The 12,676-nt window shown below is 44.6% G+C and overlaps 2 protein-coding genes and 14 non-coding genes across 18 annotated transcripts in view; 9 read left to right on the top strand and 7 right to left on the bottom strand.

The window, feature by feature from the left end:
• znf1069 (zinc finger protein 1069) overlaps positions 1-12,676 on the bottom strand; it is a 616,019-nt gene that overhangs the window by 544,426 nt on the left and 58,917 nt on the right. The window lies entirely within an intron of this gene.
• The window catches only part of LOC110439389 (NACHT, LRR and PYD domains-containing protein 3), a 440,964-nt gene that overhangs the window by 200,550 nt on the left and 227,738 nt on the right, over positions 1-12,676 (bottom strand). The window lies entirely within an intron of this gene.
• Positions 2,034-2,106, bottom strand: trnar-ucg (transfer RNA arginine (anticodon UCG)). The gene has a single exon. It is a non-coding gene; the product is annotated as a tRNA-Arg (tRNA).
• On the top strand, positions 5,586-5,657 carry trnae-uuc (transfer RNA glutamic acid (anticodon UUC)). The gene has a single exon. It is a non-coding gene; the product is annotated as a tRNA-Glu (tRNA).
• trnay-gua (transfer RNA tyrosine (anticodon GUA)) lies at positions 5,746-5,832 on the top strand. The gene is given in 2 exon segments: positions 5,746-5,782; positions 5,797-5,832. It is a non-coding gene; the product is annotated as a tRNA-Tyr (tRNA).
• trnae-cuc (transfer RNA glutamic acid (anticodon CUC)) lies at positions 5,918-5,989 on the bottom strand. The gene has a single exon. It is a non-coding gene; the product is annotated as a tRNA-Glu (tRNA).
• On the top strand, positions 6,285-6,357 carry trnar-acg (transfer RNA arginine (anticodon ACG)). The gene has a single exon. It is a non-coding gene; the product is annotated as a tRNA-Arg (tRNA).
• trnay-gua (transfer RNA tyrosine (anticodon GUA)) lies at positions 7,891-7,977 on the top strand. The gene is given in 2 exon segments: positions 7,891-7,927; positions 7,942-7,977. It is a non-coding gene; the product is annotated as a tRNA-Tyr (tRNA).
• On the bottom strand, positions 8,063-8,134 carry trnae-cuc (transfer RNA glutamic acid (anticodon CUC)). Its single transcript has one exon. It is a non-coding gene; the product is annotated as a tRNA-Glu (tRNA).
• Positions 8,430-8,502, top strand: trnar-acg (transfer RNA arginine (anticodon ACG)). Its single transcript has one exon. It is a non-coding gene; the product is annotated as a tRNA-Arg (tRNA).
• Positions 10,121-10,207, top strand: trnay-gua (transfer RNA tyrosine (anticodon GUA)). The gene is given in 2 exon segments: positions 10,121-10,157; positions 10,172-10,207. It is a non-coding gene; the product is annotated as a tRNA-Tyr (tRNA).
• Positions 10,293-10,364, bottom strand: trnae-cuc (transfer RNA glutamic acid (anticodon CUC)). The gene has a single exon. It is a non-coding gene; the product is annotated as a tRNA-Glu (tRNA).
• Positions 10,660-10,732, top strand: trnar-acg (transfer RNA arginine (anticodon ACG)). Its single transcript has one exon. It is a non-coding gene; the product is annotated as a tRNA-Arg (tRNA).
• Positions 12,191-12,262, top strand: trnae-uuc (transfer RNA glutamic acid (anticodon UUC)). The gene has a single exon. It is a non-coding gene; the product is annotated as a tRNA-Glu (tRNA).
• Positions 12,351-12,437, top strand: trnay-gua (transfer RNA tyrosine (anticodon GUA)). The gene is given in 2 exon segments: positions 12,351-12,387; positions 12,402-12,437. It is a non-coding gene; the product is annotated as a tRNA-Tyr (tRNA).
• Positions 12,523-12,594, bottom strand: trnae-cuc (transfer RNA glutamic acid (anticodon CUC)). Its single transcript has one exon. It is a non-coding gene; the product is annotated as a tRNA-Glu (tRNA).

Genomic DNA, 12,676 nt, shown 5'->3' on the forward strand with positions numbered 1-12,676 from the left:
ACCGTTTTCTAAAGTCTTTGAGCGCAGCACACACAAACTAAATTGACATACGGCAGTTGCACTTCAAAATGTGGTGTTTTTACATTTATAACATTTGAGCACAGTTCAGCAAAATACATCACATGATCTGACGACCAAGAGATCTTAATTAACACCAAACGATTAAAAATGTGACACTGATTTACCTACAGAGTTCATACAGACACAGCCTAATAAAAATCAAGGTTTTCTAAGCACTTTTTCCAGCACCTATTTTTATTTTCAAGACTGGCACGCAACGTATTGAACACCTGAAATGTATTCTCAGCAACCCATTAAAGCATTGCATAGGAACCATCTATTGATTTATTAAAGAAAATGTTAATAAGATATAATAATTAGTTAATAATATATTTATAATTAAGAGTATAATAAACCAAAATTGACACTCAATGTATTGAACACCTGCAATGTCTTCTCAGCAATTTATAAAAATACTGCATAGGAACAATCTATCGATTTATACAAATAAAAAACGTTTATGAACAATAATAATAATTGATCATATATTAATAATATAATAAGCCTGCACTAAATGTGCTTGTGATTTTTTTATTTATTTTTATTTATTGATGTTCTCTCACAGATGAAAAGAAAACAGAATATTTGTAGTCAAGTTATATTACAATTACACTGCTAAAATAATTCAAGTTTTAGTAAATAATACTAATATTTTACCAATTACTCTTTTAAAAAACTACTCTGAGTACTAGTTAATTACTTTTGAGAAAAACTCTGATTTTCATTATGGCCCTTTTTAAGAATAAAACTATTTAAATGGTTTAACTGCTTACATCACAAGGCTACATATAGGAATTTGGATTAACAAAGTATGGTCGATTTTTCCTTTCATGACATTGACTCAATTTCAATAGTACTGGCACAACTACCACATACTTTAAAGGCCATAGAGACACTTTTTGTCCATTTGTAAACAATACTTCCAAGCTTTGAAATGTTTAATTAAAGTATATGATGAAAAGATTTAAATTTGGGGTTTTATTTACATATTGTACACTATTGTCCTATTTGCTCATTGTTGTCTATACAACATTTTATTTTACACTTGATCTTAAACTGAAATAATTTTACACAAGGACAAGGACACTGTCAGTGATAAAATAATAAAACAAATGACTTCGTTTCACTTGAGGTATTTGAAATATGACGACTCTACATTTCTCAAAGCAGTGCTTTAAGAGCCTTATTGTTTATTTTGATAAATGTAACAAATTGTTTGACCTGTAATGCCTGCACAATTTAGTGATGCTTTAAGACCAATCAGAACACCCCTATTATGTATAAATCACATAAATACCTCATCCAGAAACATTTCTGGCATAATTATTTTGTCGTAAAGAAATAAAAAGTTTCACCTTTGCTAAAAGTTCTGGTAGTATAATATAATAACAGTGTTATTTGCAAACTCTAAATAGCGAAATCATATTAGCAGCCAATGACTATCAAAGTACAACATTGGTCACAGTCAAATAAACAGTGTTAATGTTGTTTTTAAGTCATACTTGCATGCTAATTCTGATCGAATATTCAAAATTAAATGGTAAACAATATAGAGACTTCTAAATGAACGAATGTGTGAATATAAAAAAAACTTTACCTTTATAACTCGCCATCGGGAGAGAAGAGAGTGAAACGTGTTTATAAAAAATGTAAAATATATTACAATTTGTTTATGAAATAATGACTGTTTTGGTCTAATTTAGCAGCAGAAAGAGATCCGATGAATCCAAACAAAGATAACAAATTTGCACGTCCCCAAGTGTCTGGCTTAAGAAGTTCTTGTAACTCAGAAAACAGCACTTCAGGATCCCTATTGCTTTCAGACGATCTGGTGTGTACACCTAATGACAAAACAGCTTCTCTGACGATTTTTCCATTGTCATGTCTTTTTGACCTAAGGGTATGAACCTAGCTTTTTGAAGGTCACACTGGATTGTGCTGCACAGCCAACTTCAAATGAACTGCATCAAAGACAACCCAGGTGGGACTTGAACCCACAATCCCCAGCTTCGAAGGCTGGTGCCTTATCCATTAGGCCACTGGGCCATGTCACTAATTTCTATCAAGTATCTCTTGTATGCCTTCAACAAGACTCTTCTTCAGGGCTTGTTGGTCTCGTGCTATGATTCTCACTTAAGGTGCGAGAGATCCTGGGTTCAAATCCTAGATGAGACCTATGTCTGTCACAGAAAAAGCAGTGGTGATGTGCTGTGCTGTCTAGGGTGTTTATATGTTAATTGTAGCACATTCAGCTGTGTTTTCAGTTAATGAACATGTTGTGGACTTCTGATCTAAATCAGTATAACTTGTACGATTATACAGACAAAAAAGAAGCGTCCTATCGGATTTCTTTGAAGGATTTCAATTAGAATTATGATCATATTTTGCAACCATTCCTATAGGATTGTTTTAAAGTACAATACATAAAAATCCTTTAGGATAATTTCTACAACATTTTAATTGGATCCAATTTATATCTTAATTAAGATATGCTTTTCTATTGTCTCTCTTAGCCTATTATACAATAGTTTTGAATGTTTAATGCACAAATTTCCAAACTAACATGTCTATACCAAAAACATATACAATGTCGCTAGCCCAAACTGTGGGCTGGCCCACTCAAAACAGACGTTCACTGTGGGCCCATAGCAAGTCCGCACAAAGTGTAGTGTATATAGCCACAATGGGCGAAGTATAGGTATACTATCTGGGTCAGAAGTATGTCCTATGAGCATGCTCTGTGGGCATTTAGTAATTAACAAGTTAGGTCCCACTAATACTAAGTTGAGTCCAGGCACAAAATGTGCCTATAAGGTCCCAGTAAAGCCCTTTTATGCAGGGCCATTGTGGCTTTAACACAAAACAAAACTAGTTCACTTGTACTATGTAGCAAAATAGCACAATATCACTTCAAATGCATAATTACATATTTTGAAAGCATAAAGTAAAATCAGTAATAAATGAAGCATCTAAAAATATAAAGACAACATGGACTATTTTTCAAAGGTTTGGGACAAAACTGCTTTAGTTTATAAAAATGCAGATATAAAAGTAACCTTGTAAATAATTATTCCTTTTTAATATGTTAGCTTTTCCATTTGAATATGTTAAAATATAATTTATTCCAATGATGTTAAAGCTGCATTTGAGGCATTTGTGTCCTACATAAAATAATTTGAGACAAAACAACAAAACATATAAAAATATACTTAGTTAAAAGAAAAACAAAGTAAGATTTTCATGTGTGTATTTTCTCTACCATTTGTACCTTAAAGGGTCACGAAACTCCAAAACACATTTATTTAGCTGTTGACAGTCATATATGTGTCCCACACTGCTAAAAACACTATTTGGACACAAATATTTCACTAAAAAGTGTAAATTGGTTGTTTTTGCGTTATTTCAAGCAAATTTGTACTTCCGGTTTGAAACTAATTTTTGAAGCTGCGTCTCAACCATGAGATAATAGCGTGTATTCCAGCGTGCAGACTGGATGTCTGTGCCAGAGTGTGTCTTATTACGTCTTACAGTGCGGCTCGAAGGACATCTTTTGCATTCAGAGCTGCTTTCGTGAAGAGATCATCAGCAACACTGCTCGAAGTTTACCATGGAGGTGAAAAGGAAGCTCTCTGACAAGGAATTGAACCCAGGCCACAGCGGTAAGAGCACTAAGTCCTAACCACAAGACCACCAGGGAAGGCCTGGCTAAAGGTTGCCCTCTAGCCTAGCTGTGGGCCTCCACCCAGGTGTGCTGCAGCTGCTCTGACAAAAATAACTCTAACGTTTGCAACCTCCTCCTGGAGAAGAGAAAGTCTCAGAGCCTGGTTCACAGTTCTTCTATGGAGGGACTGTCACATGCTCTGTGTAAAAGCATCCTATCGACACCACAACTTGCCATGACAACAAAGCACAGCATGCGTTGAAGGAACTCCATGTTTACCGGTCCATGTCCTCTTTCCAAACAGCATGCTAATGAGCACTCCTTGAACAGTGTGTGCCAGTGGCGCAATGGATAACGTGTCTGACTGATCAGAAGATTCTAGATTCGAGTTTTGGCTGGCTCGATCAGGATTTATTGCATTGCTCTCAGTCAGTGCACTGCAGTTGCAGTTTGCCCCTGCCAGAGTTGTTTGGTTCTACTTTGGAGTGGATCAAGTTTCTGGGGCTGCCAGCACAGAGCCTGTGGGGTGCTCCCCTGGGATCAAAGTCTGCCCCAACTGCTCTCATATCTTGGTCCCGTACATCCCTCAGGACTTCCAGAAGAAACCAGTACACCCACTCTCCTGGGAAGACAGCAGTGACAGCTTGTAGACCAAAATGTTTGCTGTGAGGCTAAGGCGTTCTACTGCAGCACAGATAGGCATTCGAAAAGCATACAATATTCAAAAACAAAGTGCCAACCTAAAACAAGATTGCAGTCAAAATGACCACCTCCGACAAGTGTGAGCAATGTTTCAGTCTCTGTTATACGTCGGCAAATATGCCACACAGTGCAGACGCCCATACTACTGAAAAGGAAGTTACCTGACTGAGAAAGGTATAAATAGAAATCGGAGCCTGCTCCAAACGACCTGGTCAGCCCCAAGTGGGCTGTAAAAACCTCCTGGAGTTTTCATTCATTTAATGTCTGGTACTAGACACTGCGTCCAACCAGTTATGTTTGAATGTCAAACCTACCCCAATCCTTAAACCAACCTCACAGTGTCCTGCTGTGTTTTATCAACCTCCTAACCTACCCCAACTCTTAACCCAACCTCACAGTAACAAACCTCCATGTGGGTTTCATTGATTCAATGTCTCGTACATGGCACAGAATACAACCTATCACAGTTTATTAAAATCACACCTACCCCAGCCCTAGGCCCAACCTCACGGTAACCTGCTGTGTTTTATTCAGTTTTACTCCTACCCCAACCCTAAACACAACCTCAGAGTAAACAGTTTATATATTTTTTTATTTTTATGAATGTCTACTACAGCTACATCAATCGCAAACCCAGCCTACGAGCGGTATAAGTGCCTACCACTTAGAGGTCATCCAGCCGACTTGCTGTGTAATCTCCTCCACTTGTAGGTCTCTGAGCTGCAGCAACACCTAAGGGCTCTGACACACAGACACAAAAGAAACCATTGCTTTTAACCTACTCTTGGAGAGGAGAGAGTCTCCGACCCTGGATCTCAGGTCTTCTATGGAGGGACTGTCAGGAATCCTGTAAGAGCATCCCATCCACACAACCTCTTGCCATAAAAACAAAGCAGAATGTGTGGTGAAGGAACTCCGGGTTGACAGAGTCTTGTCCTTGCTTCAAGCAATGTGCTAACAAGGTGCTGAACAGAGTGACGGTGGCACAAAGGTTAGCGCTTATGACTACGGATCAGAAGGTTCTCGGTTTACGGAAACCAAGAAACTGTGTATGAGAGAGTGCGTAAGTGTATGAGTGGCACTTGTGCAAGCGGAGCAGGGACGTGCCAGCGATCAGAATGAACTGGAGTTTGTGCCAAGACTGGGTTTCAAGAGTGGCAGATCCCATATGGTCTAGCGGTTAGGATTCCTGGTTTTCACCCAGGCGGCCTGGGTTCGACTCCCGGTATGGGAAGGCTTGAGTGCTTTTGCTTCTGTCCTTTTTGGCCAGCGGTCGGTCTGCAGCTAGCTTATAGGATGTGGTTGTGGAACTGCCCCGTAAGCCTTCGATAGCTCAGTTGGTAGAGCGGAGGACTGTAGGTGGGATGATGGCAATCCTTAGGTCGCTGGTTCGACTCCGGCTCGAAGGACATCTTTTGCGCTCAGAGCCGCTTTCTTGCCTTCGCCAAGTGAGTTAACCACTCCTCAAAGTTCAGCATGGAGGTGAAAAGGAAGTTCCCTGACCGGGAATCGAACCCGGGCCGCGGCGGTGAGAGCGCCGAATCCTAACCACTAGACCACCAGGGAAGGTGTGCGTAAAAGTTGGCCTCAAGTCTAGCTGTGGGCCTCCACCCAGGTGTGCTGCAGCTGCTCTGACAAAAATAACTAACGTTTGCAACCTCCTCCCGGAGAAGAGAAAGTCTCAGAGCCTGGGTCACAGTTCTTCTTGGGAGGGACTGTCACATGCTCGGTGTAAGAGCATCCTATCGACACCACAACTTGCCATGACAACAAAGCAAAGCATGCTTTTAAGGAACTCCATGTTCACCGAGCCGTGTCCTCTTTCCAAGGACCATGCTAATGAGCACTGCTGATGCGGACTGGGCCAGTGGCGCAATGGATAACGCGTCTGACTACGGATCAGAAGATTCTAGGTTCGACTCCTGGCTGGCTCGCTCAGGATTTTTTTGCGTTGCTCTCAGTGCAGTGCGGTCGCGGTTTTCCCCTGCCGGAGTTGTTCGGTTCTACTCTGGAGTGAATCGAGTTTCTGGGGCCGCCAGCACAGAGCCTGTGGGGTGCTCTCCTGGGTTCAAAGGCTGCCCCAACCGCTCTCATGTCTTGGTCCCGTACATCCCTCAGGACTTCCAGAAGAAACCAGTACAGCCACTCTCCTGGGAAGACAGCAGTGACAGCTTGTAAACCAAAATGTTTGCTGTGAGGCTAAGGTGTTCTACTGCAGCACAGATAAGCATTCGAAAAGCATACAATATTCAAAAACAAAGTGCCAACCTAAAACAAGATTGCAGTCAAAATGACCACCTCAGACAAGTGTGAGCAATGTTTCAGTCTCTGTTATACGTCGGCAAATATGCCACACAGTGCAGACGCTCATACTACTGAAAAGGAAGTTACCTGACTGAGAAAGGTATAAATAGAAATCGGAGCCTGCTCCAAACGACCTGGTCAGCCCCAAGTGGGCTGTAAAAACCTCCTGGAGTTTTCATTCATTTAATGTCTGGTACAAGACACTGCGTCCAACCAGTTATGTTTGAATGTCAAACCTACCCCAATCCTTAAACCAACCTCACAGTTTCCTGCTGTGTTTTATCAACCTCCCAACCTACCCCAACTCTTAACCCAACCTCACAGTAACAAACCTCCATGTGGGTTTCATTGATTCAATGTCTCGTACATGGCACAGAATACAACCTATCGCAGTTTATTAAAATCACACCTACCCCAGCCCTAGGCCCAACCACTCGGTAACCTGCTGTGTTTTATTCAATTTTACTCCTACCCCAACCCTAAACACAACCTCAGAGTAAGCAGTTTATATATTTTTTTATTTTTATGAATGTCTACTACAGCTACATCAATCGCAAACCCAGCCTACATGCGGTATAAGTGCCTACCACTTAGAGGTCATCCAGCCGACTTGCAGTGTAATCTCCTCCACTTGTAGGTCTCTGAGCTGCAGCAACACCTAAGGGCTCTGACACACAGACACAAAAGAAACCATTGCTTTTAACCTACTCTTGGAGAGGAGAGAGTCTCCGACCCTGGATCTCAGGTCTTCTATGGAGGGACTGTCAGGAATCCTGTAAGAGCATCCCATCCACACAACCTCTTGCCATAAAAACAAAGCAGAATGTGTGGTGAAGGAACTCCGGGTTGACAGAGCCTTGTCCTTGCTTCAAGCAAAGTGCTAACAAGGTGCTGAACAGAGTGACGGTGGCACAAAGGTTAGCGCTTATGACTACGGATCAGAAGGTTCTCGGTTTACGGAAACCAAGAAAATGTGTATAAGAGAGTGCGTAAGTGTATGAGTGGCACTTGTGCAAGCGGAGCAGGGACGTGCCAGCGATCAGAATGAACTGGAGTTTGTGCCAAGACTGGGTTTCAAGAGTGGCAGATCCCATATGGTCTAGCGGTTAGGATTCCTGGTTTTCACCCAGGCGGCCCGGGTTTGACTCCCGGTATGCGGTAAGCCTTCGATAGCTCAGTTGGTAGAGCGGAGGACTGTAGGTGGGCTGATGGCAATCCTTAGGTCGCTGGTTCGACTCCGGCTCGAAGGACATCTTTTGCGCTCAGAGTCGCTTTCTTGCCTTCGCCAAGTGAGTTAACCACTCCTCAAAGTTCAGCATGGAGGTGAAAAGGAAGTTCCCTGACCGGGAATCGAACCCGGGCCGCGGCGGTGAGAGCGCCGAATCCTAACCACTAGACCACCAGGGAAGGTGTGCGTAAAGGTTGGCCTCAAGTCTAGCTGTGGGCCTCCACCCAGGTGTGCTGCAGCTGCTCTGACAAAAATAACTAACGTTTGCAACCTCCTCCCGGAGAAGAGAAAGTCTCAGAGCCTGGGTCACAGTTCTTCTTGGGAGGGACTGTCACATGCTCGGTGTAAGAGCATCCTATCGACACCACAACTTGCCATGACAGCAAAGCAAAGCATGCTTTTAAGGAACTCCATGTTCACCGAGCCGTGTCCTCTTTCCAAGGACCATGCTAATGAGCACTGGTGATGCGGACTGGGCCAGTGGCGCAATGGATAACGCGTCTGACTACGGATCAGAAGATTCTAGGTTCGACTCCTGGCTGGCTCGTTCAGGATTTTTTTGCGTTGCTCTCAGTGCAGTGCGGTCGCGGTTTTCCCCTGCCGGAGTTGTTCGGTTCTACTCTGAAGTGAATCGAGTTTCTGGGGCCGCCAGCACAGAGCCTGTGGGGTGCTCACCTGGGTTCAAAGGCTGCCCCAACCGCTCTCATGTCTTGGTCCCGTACATCCCTCAGGACTTCCAGAAGAAACCAGTACAGCCACTCTCCTGGGAAGACAGCAGTGACAGCTTGTAAACCAAAATGTTTGCTGTGAGGCTAAGGCGTTCTACTGCAGCACAGATACGCATTCGAAAAGCATACAATATTCAAAAACAAAGTGCCAACCTAAAACAAGATTGCAGTCAAAATGACCACCTCAGACAAGTGTGAGCAATGTTTCAGTCTCTGTTATACGTCGGCAAATATGCCACACAGTGCAGACGCTCATACTACTGAAAAGGAAGTTACCTGACTGAGAAAGGTATAAATAGAAATCGGAGCCTTCTCCAAACGACCTGGTCAGCCCCAAGTGGGCTGTAAAAACCTCCTGGAGTTTTCATTCATTTAATGTCTGGTACAAGACACTGCGTCCAACCAGTTATGTTTGAATGTCAAACCTACCCCAATCCTTAAACCAACCTCACAGTTTCCTGCTGTGTTTTATCAACCTCCCAACCTACCCCAACTCTTAACCCAACCTCACAGTAACAAACCTCTATGTGGGTTTCATTGATTCAATGTCTCGTACATGGCACAGAATACAACCTATTGCAGTTTATTAAAATCACACCTACCCCAGCCCTAGGCCCAACCACACGGTAACCTGCTGTGTTTTATTCAATTTTACTCCTACCCCAACCCTAAACACAACCTCAGAGTAAGCAGTTTATATATTTTTTTTATTTTTATGAATGTCTACTACAGCTACATCAATCGCAAACCCAGCCTACGTGCGGTATAAGTGCCTACCACTTAGAGGTTATCCAGCCAACATGCAGTGTAATCTCCTCCACTTGTAGGTCTCTGAGCTGCAGCAACACCTAAGGGCTCTGACACACAGACACAAAAGAAACCATTGCTTTTAACCTACTCTTGGAGAGGAGAGAGTCTCCGACCCTGGATCTCAGGTCTTCTATGGAGGGACTGTCAGGAATCCTGTAAGAGCATCCCATCCACACAACCTCTTGCCATAAAAACAAAGCAGAATGTGTGGTGAAGGAACTCCGGGTTGACAGAGCCTTGTCCTTGCTTCAAGCAAAGTGCTAACAAGGTGCTGAACAGAGTGACGGTGGCACAAAGGTTAGCGCTTATGACTACGGATCAGAAGGTTCTCGGTTTACGGAAACCAAGAAACTGTGTATGAGAGAGTGCGTAAGTGTATGAGTGGCACTTGTGCAAGCGGAGCAGGGACGTGCCAGCGATCAGAATGAACTGGAGTTTGTGCCAAGACTGGGTTTCAAGAGTGGCAGATCACATATGGTCAGCGGTTAGGATTCCTGGTTTTCACCCAGGCGGCCCGGGTTCGACTCCCGGTATGGGAAGGCTTGAGTGCTTTTGCTTCTGTCCTTTTTGGCCAGCGGTCGGTCTGCAGCTACCTTATAGGATGTGGTTGTGGAACTGCCCCGTAAGCCTTCGATAGCTCAGTTGGTAGAGCGGAGGACTGTAGGTGGGATGATGGCAATCCTTAGGTCGCTGGTTCGACTCCGGCTCGAAGGACATCTTTTGCGCTCAGAGCCGCTTTCTTGCCTTCGCCAAGTGAGTTAACGAGTCCTCAAAGTTCAGCATGGAGGTGAAAAGGAAGTTCCCTGACCGGGAATCGAACCCGGGCCGCGGCGGTGAGAGTGCCGAATCCTAACCACTAGACCACCAGGGAAGGTGTGCGTAAAAGTTGGCCTCAAGTCTAGCTGTGGGCCTCCACCCAGGTGTGCTGCAGCTGCTCTGACAAAAATAACTAACGTTTGCAACCTCCTCCCGGAGAAGAGAAAGTCTCAGAGCCTGGGTCACAGTTCTTCTTGGGAGGGACTGTCACATGCTCGGTGTAAGAGCATCCTATCGACACCACAACTTGCCATGACAACAAAGCAAAGCATGCTTTTAAGGAACTCCATGTTCACCGAGCCGTGTCCTCTTTCCAAGGACCATGCTAATGAGCACAGCTGATGCGGACTGGGCCAGTGGCGCAATGGATAACGCGTCTGACTACGGATCAGAAGATTCTAGGTTCGACTCCTGGCTGGCTCGTTCAGGATTTTTTTGCGTTGCTCTCAGTGCAGTGCGGTCGCGGTTTTCCCCTGCCGGAGTTATTCGGTTCTACTCTGGAGTGAATCGAGTTTCTGGGGCCGCCAGCACAGAGCCTGTGGGGTGCTCTCCTGGGTTCAAAGGCTGCCCCAACCGCTCTCATGTCTTGGTCCCGTACATCCCTCAGGACTTCCAGAAGAAACCAGTACAGCCACTCTCCTGGGAAGACAGCAGTGACAGCTTGTAAACCAAAATGTTTGCTGTGAGGCTAAGGCGTTCTACTGCAGCACAGATAAGCATTCGAAAAGCATACAATATTCAAAAACAAAGTGCCAACCTAAAACAAGATTGCAGTCAAAATGACCACCTCAGACAAGTGTGAGCAATGTTTCAGTCTCTGTTATACGTCGGCAAATATGCCACACAGTGCAGACGCTCATACTACTGAAAAGGAAGTTACCTGACTGAGAAAGGTATAAATAGAAATCGGAGCCTGCTCCAAACGACCTGGTCAGCCCCAAGTGGGCTGTAAAAACCTCCTGGAGTTTTCATTCATTTAATGTCTGGTACAAGACACTGCGTCCAACCAGTTATGTTTGAATGTCAAACCTACCCCAATCCTTAAACCAACCTCACAGTTTCCTGCTGTGTTTTATCAACCTCCCAACCTACCCCAACTCTTAACCCAACCTCACAGTAACAAACCTCCATGTGGGTTTCATTGATTCAATGTCTCGTACATGGCACAGAATACAACCTATCGCAGTTTATTAAAATCACACCTACCCCAGCCCTAGGCCCAACCACACGGTAACCTGCTGTGTTTTATTCAATTTTACTCCTACCCCAACCCTAAACACAACCTCAGAGTAAGCAGTTTATATATTTTTTTATTTTTATGAATGTCTACTATAGCTACATCAATCGCAAACCCAGCCTACGTGCGGTATAAGTGCCTACCACTTAGAGGTCATCCAGCCGACTTGCAGTGTAATCTCCTCCACTTGTAGGTCTCTGAGCTGCAGCAACACCTAAGGGCTCTGACACACAGACACAAAAGAAACCATTGCTTTTAACCTACTCTTGGAGAGGAGAGAGTCTCCGACCCTGGATCTCAGGTCTTCTATGGAGGGACTGTCAGGAATCCTGTAAGAGCATCCCATCCACACAACCTCTTGCCATAAAAACAAAGCAGAATGTGTGGTGAAGGAACTCCGGGTTGACAGAGCCTTGTCCTTGCTTCAAGCAAAGTGCTAACAAGGTGCTGAACAGAGTGACGGTGGCACAAAGGTTAGCGCTTATGACTACGGATCAGAAGGTTCTCGGTTTACGGAAACCAAGAAACTGTGTATGAGAGATTGCGTAAGTGTATGAGTGGCACTTGTGCAAGCGGAGCAGGGACGTGCCAGCGATCAGAATGAACTGGAGTTTATGCCAAGACTGGGTTTCAAGAGTGGCAGGTCCCATATGGTCTAGCGGTTAGGATTCCTGGTTTTCACCCAGGCGGCCCGGGTTCGACTCCCGGTATGGGAAGGCTTCAGTGCTTTTGCTTCTGTCCTTTTTGGCCAGCGGTCGGTCTGCAGCTACCTTATAGCATGTGGTTGTGGAACTGCCCCGTAAGCCTTCGATAGCTCAGTTGGTAGAGCGGAGGACTGTAGGTGGGATGATGGCAATCCTTAGGTCGCTGGTTCGACTCCGGCTCGAAGGACATCTTTTGCGCTCAGAGCCGCTTTCTTGCCTTCGCCAAGTGAGTTAACCACTCCTCAAAGTTCAGCATGGAGGTGAAAAGGAAGTTCCCTGACCGGGAATCGAACCCGGGCCGCGGCGGTGAGAGCGCCGAATCCTAACCACTAGACCACCAGGGAAGGTGTGCGTAAAGGTTGGCCTCATGTCTAGCTGTGGGCCTCCACCCAGGTGTGCTGCAGCTGCTCTGACAAAAATAACTAA

The sequence above is a fragment of the Danio rerio genome, chromosome 4 (genome assembly GCF_049306965.1).
Source record: "Danio rerio strain Tuebingen ecotype United States chromosome 4, GRCz12tu, whole genome shotgun sequence".
Lineage (NCBI taxonomy): Eukaryota > Metazoa > Chordata > Actinopteri > Cypriniformes > Danionidae > Danio > Danio rerio.